Here is a 14657-nt window from a genome sequence, read left to right as displayed (position 1 = left end):
ATCTCATCACTAACATTAGTTCCAAGTACGCTCACATGACGCTTACTGCTGCTATCAGCGCCAAAAATCAAATTGCTTCAAAAACAGTTTGGCAATCGCAGGTCCAGCGTGTAAATTAATAGAGATCACTGCCTCCATCCCAGACAATCTCTCTCTCTCCGTTTCTCTCTCTGTTTCTATTCGCATTTATAATATTGGTAACATCATCATCAACCCATCACTATGATATGATAACTATGAAGTATGAGAAGTATTTAGAGGGAATATTAGTATGGATTAAAATGAAATATCAAGTAGCGTGTTGCGGGCTTCTGACTTTCGACTTTTTTCTATCGCACATAAATCTGTGGTTCGGCCAGATGCAGTTTAGAGTTCACCATGTAGACTGATAGAAACGTGCAATGGCATAAGGCAGTATATAAAACAATGCTAGTCACTTCAGAGTAATTTAAACAAACATTTTATATTTTGAAACATGAAATTACACTTAAACAAAGCAACATTTTTACTAGGTACGAGCTATCTACTGAACAAACGCAGAAAATTGACTCGTATTTTGCAAGTTTAAGCCGTTTCCAACCCGATTTTTGTAACAAATAGATTGAAAATACGAATTTAAATTCTGATAGTGAGAGATTTTCCGGAGCGAACAACATTGAAGTCTACCTCGAAAGACTTAGAATCCAAGTTTCTTTGTTTAGCCATATGAGATTTTCATGTAAAATCGCGATCCTATGAATATTTGATTTTTACGTGGAAGAGCTTATCTTAGGTCATTTTGTTAGATAACAGGCAGGAAATAAAACTACTATTCTGCCAACATGGCAGCGCAGCGGCTTACTCGAAACATTTTAACCAGGAAAATGGGATGACAGGTTATGGCATGCGTACCTATCAAGTAAGTAGGTACTCGACGCCCAAGAGTCACGAAATCTTTCAACATTGAAAATGCCTATTCGATCCACCCGAAGTAATCGGCCACAATATGAAAGAAACGGGACATCAGCAGAGGTCGGGCCTCTATTTTAGGGCGCGCCCGTTGCTGCTGACGTTACTCGCGTTTCAAAGCTTTAGCTAGCTTGTGTGTGTACGACAATAGGATAATTATCCCTGTATATAATAGGGTATGATTTATTAATAGTTCCTTCATTCTTGTTCATCACTTTCAGTTTAAGTTGTGACTGAAAGGCTGTGACGGTCTGTAGTGCCGTGTCGCCGCCATCGCGCGTCGTTGCTATCGCCCCTTGTGTACAGGCCTTTCATGTATGACGTCATTTATAGGTCCCTACAGATTAAGCTAAGCCTGCGTAATTAATATATTCTGGGAATTCTGGTAGGTATTGAATAGCGTTGCTACTAAGACGGCTTAGAACAAGCTTAAAATTTATAATCCGACCCGTCCGGCTCCTTCGCAGCCGGTTTAATATTCATGATTGTTTTTCGGGAAAAGAACTATTCTATATGTCAATCCTGAGTATATCTAGCTACAAGTATGCTAAGTTGCGTTTAGATCCATTCAGACAGATAGGCCAAAATTAAAAAGAAAAATGTTTTGGGGTCTAAGTATATCATCACTACCCATAACATAATAAATGCGAAAGTGTGTTTGCTTGTTGTTCATATATTGGTTTGTTGATTAACTGGTTTATTGGTTTGTCTTTCAGTCACGTCGCAACGGAGCAACGGATCGATGTAATTTTTACCCGACTACGGCAAAGCCGAAACGAAGGGTTATGATTTTAGCAGTTTATGTATATATGTATGTGTGTATGTTTATATCCAGATTCAGTGTGTTCCACCGTAGCGCCTAAGCTACTGTGCCGATTGTGATGAATGAGGTGTCAATCGTTTCTTTAACTTGTAATGGTTAACAGGTAATGGCCTGGGTGACATAGGCTATTACTTTATACGAAAAAAATTGGCCTGAGGGATGTTACATCAAAAAAGTGAGGGTCTCAATTTTTTTTATTGCTATTGTGTCGAGTGGGCTGTCCAACGAAAGAGGAAAATATTCTGAGTTCATAAATATAAATATAGTTATTATTAAAATATACCAAGCGACAGAAACCCCATTTTACAATAATTAAATTCGTTTCGGAGAGACATAACAGATGGCGCTACTAGCTGCTTACAACGCATAGCTCAAAGAGTTATCACAAATATCACAATATTCACAATTACATATTATAATAATATATTAATAAATAAAAGAGGTTATGACGTAGTCTTTTCATTTCTAATTAAGGTAAAAGTAGCTAATTAATAATAATTATTTCGCTCTAGCAACGCGGAGGATTGTTAGTACCTACTATCTTCTTGTATTAATGACATCTATGAATAATCTATACTATCTAATAAATAAAATTGAAGTGTCTGTCTGTAATTTCGAAAAAAACTACCTCATATTAAGCTCATATGGTTATTTGAACGGTACCATAACCGAATCACACGTTTTTAAAATGTTTGTCTGTCTGTCTATCTGTTTGAACGGACCAATCTTCGGAACTTCGGATTTTCACAGACACGTAGAGGATTGACCACGAAGTAACATAGGCTACTTTTTTATCCGACTTTCAAAAAGGAAGTTGCGTTTTTCTACCTAAGTACACCGAAATCTCCGAGATTTCTGAACCGATTTGCGTATTATTTTTTTAATCGGTAGAGGAACTTTAAGTCGTAGTAAAAAATTTGGATTCCAACTCCTCAACCCTGATGCTGCAGGGGACCTGACGATCAAAACTAGTGGAATTTAGAAACTGTCGGTTGTAAATTGATTGATATTGAAGCTATCTATCCAAGTAAAGACTTTGCCGTTCACCTCGAAGAGCCAACTCCTCAACCCTGATGCTGTAAATCCTGGTGATCTCTCGGGATTTTTAAAGGATCATCCGTTTAAATGCTTTACGTGGTACAGAAACACGTTGCATCCCTGGGACGGGCTATTACGGATAGGCTACTTTTATCCTGGGAAATCAAAGTTCCCACGGGATTTTTAGAAACCTAAATCCACGCGGACGAAGTCGCGGGCACCAGCTAGTCGATAGAAATGATTTCTCCAATTTAAATGTTGAAGATAGTATATTTAATGTACAGAAATCGTCAATTAAAGTTTTATTATAAGTATAGATGAGGCCATCATTTGATACAACTAACAAGTCCGCACAGACAGACGGACGTAATTACGATTATATTATTACACACGCGATTTGATCACGCGACGAATGTCTGCGCTGTGGCCCAGTTTGTTAATGGATTAAACGAGACAGTATTAAATTATTGTGTACTTACTAGCATTTTTACTAAAACTGTCTATGATATTTTAAATAGGTACCTAATTTTCATAAAAAATTACAAAGGAAACAGGATATTGTGCCTTGCTTTTCACAATACATATTCATAGTAATATTATTATTTCACAGACAGACACACTTTCGCACTTATAATATTGTAGTATAGATAATTATCTCTACTTTTTTTTACGAAGTTCGTTACTGAGACAGTTTGTGATTTGCATCCCTTGGATTGACATTATATACTTTTTGTACCGGAAAATTAAAGAGGTCTCACGGAATTTTTAAAAACGTAATTCCACGTACTAGAAGTCGCGGGCATCATCTATTCGGTACAGAGATAAATGCAATGGCATCCAGTTTACTTTTATTTTCGAAAATCGAGTTCCCTATGAATTAAAAAAAAAAAAAAAAACAAATCCACAAGTCGCAGGCCGCATCAAAACTGAATATTTGAACAGATTCGATCGAGCTTACACCATTCAAAAACTTTAGATTCATTCATTTCTAACTTAGCGGGTTTTAGCTGTGTCAAAAGCAGACTTGCTAAACATTTCTTATTTAACCACCGACCCAAAAAGTGGGGTGTTATACGTTTGACGTGTGTATCTGTGTATCTGTCTGTGGCATCGTAGCTCCTAAACTAATGTACCGATTTTAATTTAATTTTTATTTGTTTGAAAGGTGGCTTGATCGAGTGTTCTTAGCTATAATTCAAGAAAAACGGTTCAGCCGTTTGAAAGTTATCAGCTCTTTTCTAGTGACTGTAACCTTCACTTGTCGGGGGTGTTATAAATTTTTAATTTACACTTGTTTGACAATTAATTAAAAAAAAATCCTTATTACAACAGCTACAGTTAGCAGGTGCCAAATGTTAGTACGAGTACCTTTGATGCAGGTATCCCAGTAGCCCTATTTTTCTTTGATTTTACGTCACCATAGCCTAATATTTAACATAACGTCGATTCAGGATCAAACCGAGAGTTCCTCAATCTAGTTCACTCTGGTATTAGTTAGTAATATATAGTGTAGTTATTAGTTTTGAACTTTTGACTTAATATTGTGAAAAGGTTCACCCAGAAGTGTTAACCTGAATTAAGGGGATTATAGGGAGTAGATATTCGTGGAGCTATGACCTTAATTGGTGTAAGCACGGAAGCGCTAAGTCCGCAGTATGGCTTTGGAAATATATTACCTACCTATATAACGGTCAAATACTGAAACGTCTTCTCTAAATGCTTAAGAGCTTCCTTAATATTAATGTAATCTCACTAATGTTATGTAAATGTGAAAGTTTGGAGTTTATTACTCCTTCACGCTACAATGACTGAACTGATTTAGTTGAAAGGAAGAACATAATGGCTGATTCAATAATAGAATAGTAAGATCAAAGAGTTCCAGCGGGATCCTTAAACATCTATAATATGTACTTACGTCGTATGCGGACCAAATCGCGGGCGTCATCTTGTAGAAACCTATTTAGACGTTTTGTCTATACAACAAAATATGTCAAAATTAAAAAAAAAAAACTTTTTTTTTATGTTAAAGTACAGTGAATTTTCTAAACTGACCTAGTCGGAAATCGAATCTAAGAGCTTTTGATTTAGGCAAAGATGTAAGCGCTTGTTAGGTACTGATACACGATGTTATTTTGAATGCTGACATGAATTTTAATTCCTCACTGATGAGAGTACTTCCATTAACACCTCATTTATTATTAACTCTAAATTGACTTACTTTTATAGTGATGTGCAGTGAAAAAATTTTATCGACCAAGTATATTTTTATTTTTTACTCAGACTTTTCGCTTTATTGTCGAAAGTTAATCCGATCTCGCTGCTGTTTAAACAGTATTGGCATAATTTGTGGCGATAAATAATTGAATCCGTTAAATTCAGATTGCATGCAAATAAAAGTATTGACTCTCTTTTGCAAATAAAATGCAGATGAAAGTTCAATACTTTTATCAGAGCCTTTATTGCAAAAAGCCTGTTTGCAGTATCCTGTAGAAAGGTGGCTTTGATTACTTAAAAAGTGCCTTTTATTAGTATGATTATTATTATTCATACTTACCTAACTAGTTTTAGTGTTGAAACTGGCATTTTATAGCACAAAACACTTTTTTAATTCGAAATATTTGCACGTGTAAGTCTAATTGAACAATCAATTAACTCGTTTGTATTATGTATCTACGTAATATAATAAAAATAATGACAAGGAACTGAATGAAAAGCAAATCGTTACGCAATTGCATTCTCTAGGAAATCCTGTAAAAATTACGTAAAACTGAGTCGTTCATTAGCTTCAAGTTATTATTGTTCATTACTTCATAATCAAAGTGCCGTCACGATGGGGAATCGATACAACCGTTACTGAATAGTGATGTGATTAGATACAATATTATCGATGTCGATAAACTATTATTGCATTATTTAAATGTTACCAGTTTTAATTATTAAAACAAGTTTAATAGGTATCTGCCTATAATGCATATGGAGGTGTAAAGTCGAAAACTTCTTCTTTATAGCAGCATCGACTGTCGACCATATTTTATGAACTACTTTATTGTTGTAAAAACGAAACTTATGTTTAGCAAAAATGTGAAGATTCTGTAGTGTACTGAGAAAGAGATGGCGATAAAGCATTTTGGCCACTTATGTCGTATCATAAAATGAATTAATGTTTTCGAGTTTTGAAAGTCTAAAATATTATGTTACTTACTGTTTAAGTATATGCACTAAAGAGCTAATTTATGTTCTATTTTTAGAATAGTTCTCGGGCATTGTTCTATTAAAGAAATTGTATCCCAATGTGTGTTTTATTTCATAATGAATTTAGATTTATGTCTTAAAAAGGTCATGTTCAAAATGTAATTTATTTATACCTACTATTCAAAATATGGGTTTCCAAGGGTCGTTAAATTTTCATTATGGGGCCTTGAAGTCTGAGCCACGGCTTAGAAAATGGATAAAGAGAAAAAGATCAAAGATAAAAAAGATTACTCACAATAAATCAAACAACAATCACAGGATACGTCAGCTTTCACATATCGACAAAAAGAATCCCAACACTACCGCTCACAGCTTTCTCTACATCCGTAAGACATTTCTATAATACACGTTGAACCTTAATCACGGTGTAGTTTAATGCTAGGTATTATGCGAGATTAATTATAATACGCTTAATAACATTGCGGTGAATATCACACTAATATTATAAAGGAGAAAGTTTGTATGTGTGTGTGTGTGTGTGTGTGTGTGTGTGTGTGTGTGTGTGTGTGTGTGTGTGTGTGTGTGTGTGTGTGTGTGTGTGTGTGTGTGTGTGTGTGTGTGTGTGTGTATGTTTGTTACTCCTTCACGCAAAAACTACTGGACGGATTGGGCTGAAATTTAGAATGGAGATAGGTTATACCCTGGATTAGCACATAGGCTACTTTTTATCCCGGAAAATCAAAGAGTTGACACGGGAATTTTAAAAAACCTTCCACGCGAACGAAGTCGCGGGTATCAGCTAGTGTACAATATAGTTACAGGAACTACGATAATTAATAAACTTTACTTTTATGAAAGTTACTTCAAAGACCTGTTACGACAGCTATTCAGAAAGTAATTTGGATGAAATTGGGAATAACGCAAAATCCAACTAGAAACTACTTACATATTTTACTTAAATTAGCGAAATTAAATTCTCTTGACAGCTTAGTGTTAAGATCATAAATACAATAGTGTACAATTCGTCTACTTCGACGGCTAGCTGATGCCCGCGACTTCGTCCACGAGGATTTAGGTTTTTAATGATCATTGATTTTCCGGGATAAAAAGTGGGTTATGCCATTCTACAAGTCTATAACTATGTCCATGCAAAAAATCAAGTCAATCCTAGAGACGTGATTGACAGACAAACCAACAAACAAACACCTTCCCATTTATAATACGGATAGTGAAGGTAATAATACGCGCTGATCGCGAAACTTGGAAGATTTTCTCTCTGACTCCGGCAATATGCTTTGAACCTAAGGATAAAGAAACCACAAGTACACCATTTCATGATTGTTCATGGTTAGGTGAAACCAAATAAAGGCTTACTTCATAAATAAATAATTAGTCCTGCTACAAACCATGACTCTTAACTACGAATTTTTAGTAAGAAGAAATCTTAGCACTATGTTCTTAATAAAGCCGACTGCATAGAAACTCCATACAAAGGAACTTGTAGTCTATGCACAAAGGACTTCACAGGCCATTCTATACAGATAATAATAAATAATTTACGTACCTACTACACATTTTAGTGTTTTGATAACTACGGTAAACATAGCACAATGTTTTAATGCACATAATATATGTGCAAGAGCCCCGATCGTTGAGAATGTAAGTGGTAGAATCTGTTTTATAACTATTATTATTAATATGTTATTAATCTATCGCCCAAAAAGCCTGAAGCCTTCCTTCTACAGATCCGTAAAATGAGACTGCTATCAACTGTATCTGTAGATTGTGAATAGAACATGGCTAATACGTACTCAAGTCTGGTGCTTCGTTGGTGCATACCCAACTAATTTCACCATTTCCAAGTTATGAACTAGTCCCGAGGGCCGCAGGACGATTGCGAAAGTTTTGATTTTCAAGTTCTACAATCTCAACTACTGTCATTATTAGCTTAATTTATGGCATTCTTGTTGCGTCAGTGCATTTTGACGAATAGCGAAAGAGTGTTGACCAACAGATGAGATTGTGATCGTCACACTGTAACTGTCTAATTACAGCAAATGGAGACACATAGAGTTATACACGACGTGAGCTCGTTGACACGACGCGTATCGAAGCAAATGAGCCATACGTAGATACATATAATATCCACGATAGTTTAAATTATTCTAGAATAGATGTTGTCTGATGTCATGAAACATGTCATGAAACCCAAGAGGCAGTACTCTGCAGATAAAAATTGCTTATTATAATACAAAAAGATCAATATACACTCAAAATTTATAATGGTTTAATGTATTTAAATGTAAATGTTAAATGTGTGAATAAATTCACAAAGTTTTCCTAAAAATGAATACTTCCACAAAGTATATTTTTCTGACAGCTTACCTCTTTAGCCAACAAGCACCAAATTAGCCCTCATTCAGCATGCGCTCAGAACAAGTTTATAAACACATTTTCCCATGAGCGCGCACTTTGAAAGCAATTATCCATAGATTATATACAGTGAACAACTTTCTAAACAACAAAAGATAGGTATGCCCATCAATTATATTCGTGTTGGTGAAAGGTAATAGATTCAACATGCATTTTGTTGCATACACGAATATGGAAATATTCTATAGAATTTATTTACTATCGAAACTAACATTTATCACACCATAGATATCGATTAGTCATAATGTCAAGTAAGTCCCTCCCTAGCATATGTAGATGCGGGATCTAAAATTTTTACTAATGATTTTACTATACTATACAGTACTAATGATACACCACCAAATCTGATAACGATTACGACTGCAGTATTGGGGTTTTTAACGAGTATTTATTATTTTGATTATGTATTATAATCGATTGTTGATGAGTATTATGAGTATGTAGATAATTCACCTCTATTAAAGTTATACAATTAAAATCGATAACAGAATAATACGATGATTATAATAAAGCCCATTAAGTTAGTTTGGCTTTTTTATCAGCTGGATAGATAGCCGGGCTAGTAGATTTTTTTTGTGAATATTAGAAATATTAGAAAACCATTAGCGTATATTTTTCGTGAGCACGCTGCGCTTAATGAGTCCGCCATTTTGCATTGACAGCTGTCACGCGTTCCCGCCTTTCTGTAGCCACGGTAGCCATATTGAATTCCCAAAACCCAACCCATAGGTGAAAATATTTTTAACCTTTTAAGAGCTTTATGATCAGAATTCAAATATAGCATCAAACTCATCCATTATCATATTATATTTTTATAAGACATCACTCATCTTCGAACTTCACGTTATAGACGCTCATACTTATCAGGCTTACTAGTTTATAGCATAAGTCTGATACAAATACTTAAGCAATTTTTTCCAAAGTCAAATTGTAACCCACCTACAACTGAGAACTCTCGTATCGTTTAAATGCACACAATATAATATAAATATACTGTAAAATATAATATAAGTATATACTTATTATAGGTATAGTTGTAATTACATAAAAAGCTTACAAGGTTCATTAAGTCTTAGAAAGAGTAAGAAGTAGGTGTAGAGACACTAACAAAGAGATTCGTGCTATGTTGGTCCGCGTGAAAGTCCCTAACTAGACCCTTAAAAGGCAAAAGCTGCATATTACCAACTCGCAAACAAAGCAACGTGGTCGGCGTCTCTGGTAAGCTCAATGCATTTCTTTAATGAGAAAGGTCTACATAGTCTTCACAACAGTAACATCAAGCAACACGCCTAGGAGTGGCTATAGGACTGACATCTGGTACTAAAAGTTATGAGGCAAAGTTATTAGACAGGCGTCAGTATCGGATTGCTGCTGCATGGTTATAGTGCTGCTTGCTTTGTACTGCAACAGGGCAAAAGCAGTCTAAACTAACTAAACTAAATATTGAACTCGTCAAAACCTTTTGACCCAGTGGTCCAGTATTTTGGCAGAGGAAATTTGAGTAGATCTTGTTTCTGTGGGGATAAAAATCAACGAGAGGGCCTCCTTGAGTTCACAGCAGAATTTAAATATTTCTACTTACCTGTTTTAAAGTGTTTAATCACAGGTTCTTAATAACCCCGTCAATCTGAATTTATTTAAAGGCCAATAAACTATGAGTAGGTACTAGAAGAAAGGAAACTAGTTTTTAAATCCATAGCAGTTCAACCGGTTAACTTGTGAAGATAATAATTTTATTAACGAATTTATGCAAATATTTAGAAATAACCATGTTGAATGAGAAATTAATGAAACTAGAACTGAGTTATGATATAATATTATATAACTTCGCATGGGAACTTTCTAGAACAAAATTTTAGAAAGAATGAGTTGTAGTTGGTCTAACTTATGGTTATAATAACTAGTAACTATCCTCAAATTATGCTTTACTAGCTGATGCCCGCGACTGCGTTCTCGTTAAAAATCCCGTAGGAATTGATTTTCCGGAATAAAAATAGCCTATGTATCAATCTATCTCTATTCCAAACAGCCAAATCCATCCAGTAGTTTTTGCATGAAAGACTAACAATTATCCATACATACATACATATAACCAATAAACTTTCGTGTTTATTAATATTAGTAGGATAGAGTCTACCTACACCATTGGAACCTTTGTTTTATCCAGGTTACGTAGTGCAGTCGGTCAAACGTGCTAACGGCGAAATGGTTCAAAAACCAACCAAATTGGAGTTCAGATGTCATCAGAGCGTGACTCCGGAAACAATGACCGTTAGGTACATCAATTGTAGACAATTTCGCTTGTAATAATTGTTTTTGTTTTTTTAATCCATACCAATATCATCATTGCGAAAGTGTGTCAGTGTGCCTATCTACCTATCTACCTTATTTCACGGCCCATCTGCTTAAACAATTTTGACAAAGTTGGTATAAATATACTTAACTTTCATGTCGGAAACGAAAAAAGGCTAAGTACTTTTACCCTGGAAAATCAAATAGTTTCCACAGGATATTGAAAAAATCTAAACCCATTCGGATGAAGTTGCGGGCGTCATCTAATCTCATACAATAAAAAGAAAAGACTAGAGATCCATCAACGCCCAGCCCAAACCGTTGGTCCTAGAAAGCTGAACTTTTGCACAGAGGTTCCCTTTATAGCTAACTAGCTGATGCCCGCGACTTCGTCCGCGTGGATTTAGGTTTTCCAAAATCCCGTGGGAACTCTTTGATTTTTCGGGATAAAAAGTAGCCTATGTGCTAATCCAGGATAATATCTACCTCCATTCCAAATTTCAGCCAAATCCGTCAAGTAGTTTTTGCGTGAAGGAGTAACAAACATACACACACACATACACAAACTTTCGCCTTTATAATATTATAAGTGTGATGAACAAGGATAATTTTTAGGGTTCCGTACTTCAAAAGGAAAAACGGAACACTTATAGGATCACTTTGTTGTCTGCCTGTCCGTCTGTCAAGAAAACCTATAGGATACTTTCCATTGACCTAGAATCATGTTTGGCAGGTAGGTACTCGTAGGTAGGTCTAGAGAGAAAGAATTATTATTTTACACAAATCTAGCGTATCCTGAGCACTCAACACGTAATATTTCTGCTGTCGGTTTTTCGGAATGTGTCGAATAGGAGCTGCCGATGAAATTGCTGCCAAAAATAGACTGAATTTTTTGTGAACGGATATGTCGAACATATCGGATATGATGATGTAACGGATATGTAACAACATGTTCAGAAACATACACCAAAACACAATTTTTATTTTTCATTTAAGTAGTTTATTTAATTGAATAGGTAAATTCAGAAGTCAACATTACGGGCCAGCCCGTGTCGTCCATTCGTACCAGGCTTTCAACAACCACAAATATCATATTACCTCTTGCAACGAGACAGCTTCATCCATTCATATTTTGCACGACAGCTAAAGTTCTTAGTGTTTTATTATTTAAAGAAAAACATGAAAGAGAAAATGTATCCTCAAATCACACAGACAAACAGTAAACTTTTATAAACTTTTAAAAAGCAAAAGTTTTCACTCGAGATCAAAGTTCGGAAGTCAGTATTGTCCTAACTCTAAGTAAGTACTTGTACTAGAGTTAGGTCACTGTTGACTCCCAAAACTTAGTATAAATACTACTATAGGTATAGTTTGCAAAATCAGCAATACTCTATACTATATTATAGGCATTGGTTGCAAAGTCAGCAAGCTATTGTAATAATTTAGAGAAGCGTATCCATTAGACACGATTGAAATAACAAAATAACTAGGCAAGTATTCCTAAAAACTATAATTCAGGGAGACACGAATTTATAACCACTTCCGGTTTAATATCCAAGAACCCCCAACAAGCGTATTTTTGACTAATTTATACGCATAATTATAGCACCTGAACCGGAAGTCAGGTTGAAAGGGAGCTCGACCATGAAATAGAGGGTACAGACAAAGTAACGGTTAGATATAAAATGGATATAAATCATTAATAATGTACAACTTTGTTTTCAATGGAAGCTCAACTGTATATAAAGTTTGGGGTAAAAGTTTCGCATTATTTAACATAATAGGTTCGTAGTTTTTAGGATTCCGTACTGTGCGTTCCGTAAAATGTTGCGAATTTATCCCTCCGTCACAGCTGCTTATTTCGATAACTACTTACTAATAATAAGGCTATCGATTTGAAATTTGGAATATTTTTAGATTTGAAATTTGGAATATTTTTACAGTCAGAATTGATAAATAATCACCCGTATCTGTAATGTGTGGATAGGTTACAGCTACAATTTAAAGGGTTGAAATGGGGGATCAATATTTTTAAGTGAAGTTACAACTTACAAAGTCAAGTGGAGTCGTCACTTCTAAAATTAATTTTTGTTTATTTATAAACTGCATAGCTTTTGAGTTATGATGAAAATATCTAAAAATACCATTTCTTGCATAGAGCCCAAGATTTACCTAAATATTTTTACAAAAAGACTGAAGAATTTTTGCATAAACATGAACAAAATTAATACCATTTTCTACAATAACCTACTTTTTGAGTTTGGCTTACAACAAATGCGCCAGACAGATTTATGGGCCACTGTGCAATGTGCTACCCAGTAACCAGCAAATTTTTGCATCATAGATCAAAAACCCACAAAAAAGAAGCGTTTAATGAAATACGACACAGAAAAGCACGTATTTTTCAAAATTGCACCTTTGAGAATAAAAGTGTTGAAAAATACAAAACTTTTTGCTCAAATTATCTTCCCACTTCAGGGTCCTGGCTGAAAATCAGCGATGTTCTTGGGTATCAAGGCATAGGTACAGCATAATGCTGAGCTGGGCCTTTTTTTGGGGGTTTTTTTTTCATTATTTATATTTATTTAACTTATACAATAGTACAGGCCATTTTTGTTACGTTCCGGCACTTCTTCCGCTTGAGGCATGTTGAGTTTGATGTTCGAATGGGAAAAGCGCCGGAATAACCAACTCTTAGTTATAAGATGTGACGTGTGCCACAATTTAAGATATAAACGTTTTTCTTTCTTTCTTCAGACTAGAATGGCGACCTCGCGCCAGCAAGCACAGCGGTGGAAGCGGTGGAAGAACCCCCAATAGGTGGACAGACGACATCAAGCGAGTCTCATGGAGCCGCTGGATTCAAGCGGCGCTAGATCGCGTGCCGTGTGGCAGTTCCTTTACAAGAGATCCTAGTATATCCAGCAGTCAACGTCTATCGGTCGACGTTAATTACAATAATCTTCTAACTTCTTCGTATTTCGGTCTTGAGTATAGTTTCAGATTACAGTAACATTTTGTTCCGGAAAACCAAATATTCCCACGGCATTTTTAAAAGGCATCAGTTAGTCCTGATATAAGGAGCTAGGCCACACAAGTCATTCAATATTAGAAAAACAGTTAGAATCGCAAGCAAAAACTAGCATCTAAATATTTGTCCAGCAAATAGCTTATATCTTAACAAAAACCTAAACTTTTACTCGTTGCACGTGTAAAAACGTTACCTATTTGTAATTCCGAGATACAGCTGCTGTACCATGCAAAAAGTCTTACACAAAACCGCCGCGTTTCCGAGTTGCGTCGTAACCCACATACAAACTATTATGTCTCTAACAATTGTGATTCTGCAAACGAATGGCGGACGGTCAAATTTAATGCGACTCTTATGCAAAAGAACGTGACTTGAAAAATTGTGAGAACTGTTTACTGTTGTTACTGTAGTTAGGTACCTATCAGAACTTTTGGTGACATAAGCATTACCTCTTCTAAGCAAAAATAACCACATATCAATAAGTATCTTGAATAGACATGGTCAAAGTTTCTTATTTCAAATTACGGTACCTACTCGATACCACAATAGGTACTATTTCACGGGTCACTTTTCTCAATGTGTGTCATTAGTAGAATTACTTTTATTTGATTAATGCCTACAAGTCCTAATCAAAAGTAATTCGGAAATAAGATATATAGACTAAGCTAAAGAGAACTCTACCTTGCTCTATCATGATTAAATTCTGCAAACGTGAAGCTTTCCTCTAAGCATATTATCATTAGTACTAATTAATTAGAAGGTTAATTGTAATCGGCTGATGTCTCATAATCAAAAGTAGACGTATCTGCCTCGACTATCTACAAAGCTAAGGTTAATGTAATCTTTGATTTCCTCAAAGGTGACTGTAGAAAAACTTCAATTTTTTGAACAAAGTTCAAT

General features: G+C 35.3%; 1 protein-coding gene across 9 annotated transcripts in view; it reads right to left on the bottom strand.

Moving 5' to 3' along the window:
* The window catches only part of LOC123870748 (fasciclin-3), a 164262-nt gene that overhangs the window by 62917 nt on the left and 86688 nt on the right, over nucleotides 1–14657 (bottom strand). The window lies entirely within an intron of this gene.

The sequence above is a fragment of the Maniola jurtina genome, chromosome 13, assembly GCF_905333055.1.
Source record: "Maniola jurtina chromosome 13, ilManJurt1.1, whole genome shotgun sequence".
NCBI lineage: Eukaryota > Metazoa > Arthropoda > Insecta > Lepidoptera > Nymphalidae > Maniola > Maniola jurtina.
The sequence above is the reverse complement of the archived record's forward strand: the minus strand, read 5'-3'. Positions and strand labels throughout refer to the sequence as shown.